Here is a 2,835-nt window from a genome sequence, read left to right as displayed (position 1 = left end):
ATTATTGAGGGTTTGGCTTTTCTCTTTAAGTTGCTTTCTGGAAACTCTAGGTTAAATTCTATAAAATGTAACACTTGAAACAGAGCAGGTTGTTATCTTATTTAATAATCTGGCTGCTAAGATCTCAGAAATAATCTCTTCCTGATAAAGAACCTACAAAAGTTATTTTACTAATAAATAAAATATAGGTAAATCATTTGCTCCACACTGTTAATAGTTGGTAAGTCACATTAGCATGTTACTTGGGAATCTACATAAAAAGGATCCTCTTTTTAAGGTTTTATAAAAATTCTCCAAGGGTATTTCCTGAAGTTACCTCTTAAAATTCTATAGAGATTGCTTTAATGCTTTTATAGATGGCTTATGTGAAAAGGACTATGCAGATAGAAAGTGGTGATAGAATTGCTCAACTCTTATTGCTTCCATATCTTAAAGGTAAAGCAGGTCCAATATGTAGGACAGGAGGTTTAGGAAGTACTGAAGAGAAAGTATTTGGCAAACTGTTATTAACGATGAGAAGCCGAAGCTAAAATTTCAAGAAGATGACATTGAGATTGGAAGTTTGATGGACACTGAAGCTAATTTATCTATAATTTCTTAAGAATCTTGGAATCCCAATTGGCCTTTCCAAGAAATCTCTACTTGCTTTTTAGGCATTGGGGCATTATCTCAGGTGAAACAAAGTGTAGAATGGATTAAATGTATAGGACCTGAAGGATAAGTAGGGATATTAAAGCATTCCATGACTAATTCAGTCATGAATTTACGGGGGGGAGAGATTTGTTACAACAATGGGGGAGCTCCAATTGGTATTCCTACAATTTCAAAAACAGCTCATAAAAAGATGTTAATATGAGATGCATTCTTGAGAAAGGTATTGGAGAAAATTATCAATGCTAATCACAGGCTATATAGGTTGCCCAACAGCAGGACAAAATAGAAAGTGGCTATTCAAGGCGGGCGGTGGTGGTGCATGCCTTTATTCCCAGCACTCTGGAGGCAGAGGCAGGCAGATCTCTATGAGTTTGAGGCCAGCCTGGTCTAGTTCCAGCTAGTTCCAGGACAGGAACCAAAAGCTATGGAGAAACCCTGTCTCAAAAATCCAAAAAAAAAAAAAAAAAAAAAAGAAAGAAAGAAAGAAAGAAAGTGGCTATTCAAATTTGGAGTAGGGGCCACTGCTGGTAACCCAACCACTCTGTCTTTAAAAAGGTTAACTAATAAGCCTGTATGTGTGGGGCAGCGGCCCTTAACTAAAGATAATAATAGACACTTGAAAAACTAGTAAAAAAAAAACAGATCCTAAACACATTGAGAAAACTACTAGTCCTTGGAATTCTCCTGTATTTGTAATAAAAAAGAAATCTAGAAAATGAAGTGTGTTAACTGATTTGAGAGCTGTAAATAAAACAATCCAACCTATGGGATCTTTACAGGCAGAATTCCTTTACCTTCTTTATTATCTAAAGATTGGCCTAGTATAGTTATTGATTTACAAGACTGTTTCTTCACTATACTTTTACAAGAAGAACAAGATAGAGAAAAAAATTGTTTTATAATGCCTACTTATAATAATGCCCAGCCTGTAAAGAGATAGCAATGGAAAACCCTTGCTCAAAGAATGTTGAAGAGTCTAACTACATGTCAATATTGTGTGCATCAGCCACTGGAAATGATTTATAAACAATTTCCTCAACCCATTATTTACCATTATATGAATGATACTTAATTGGCTGCTTCTAATATAGATACCTTACAAAGAATGTTTAATGTGCTACAAGAAATTTTACCCTGTTGGGGATTACAATATTTTTCTAAAAATACAAAGAGGAGATTCTCTTCATTATTTAGTATTTAAAATAATTGAACAAAGAATCTAGGAACAAAAGGTACAGATTAGAAGAGATAAATTTTACACTCTTAATGATTTTAAAAACTTATTGGGTGATATCAACTGATTGGAGCCTACCATTGGACTGACTACTCAAGAATTTAGCAATTTGTTTCAAATTATTTAAGGTGACTCAGACTTAAACACCCCAAGATAATTAATAGCTGAAGCAAAAATAGCAAAATACCTATGTAAAATATCTCGCAATCGTATATATTTCAATTGTTTTACCTTCTACCCATTCCCCTATTGGACTCATTATGAAAAAGGAAGATAATATTTTAGAATGGATTTTCCTAGCTCACAAATAGAGTAAAAAGTTAAAAGCCTATATAGAAAAGGTTTCTAAATTAATTATAAAGGGAAGAATAAGATGTCATCAGATGTGAGGAATGGATACAGCTGAGATTGAAGTATCCTATACAAATGCTCAAAGCACGCAATTGTGGGTGATTAATGGTGATTGGCAAAGAGCTTGTAGCAATTTCTTAGGAGAAATTAAAAACAAATATCTGAAAAGTAAGTGGCTTCAATTGATAAAAAACACTGAATGGACTCTTCCCTGCAAAAAAAAACAAACAAACAAACAAACAAAAAAACCCGCAAAACAAAACAAAACAAAAAAAACCCCCAAAACCAAAAAAAAAAAACCTGATTTCTGGGACTCTTACATTTTATACTGACAAAAATAAATTATAAATGGCTGGTTATATAGCAAGAAACATAAGTAAAGTAATGCAAAGTCCATATGCTTCATTAGACTTAACTGAATCTCTTCATATAATCACTGATTCTCAATATACAAAACAGGTTGTATTGCATATAGAAACTGCTGAAGTTATTTCTGATAATTCAGAATTAACTTTGTTACTCATGCAACTGCAACAAGCAATCCAGGACAGAAATTATCCACTATATACCACTCATATTGGGTCTCATATTGGATT

Source organism: Microtus oregoni, unplaced genomic scaffold (assembly GCF_018167655.1).
Source record: "Microtus oregoni isolate MIOR12 unplaced genomic scaffold, Mior012 000016F_ref0000370, whole genome shotgun sequence".
NCBI classification, from domain to species: domain Eukaryota; kingdom Metazoa; phylum Chordata; class Mammalia; order Rodentia; family Cricetidae; genus Microtus; species Microtus oregoni.
Note: the sequence above shows the minus strand (reverse complement) of the source record.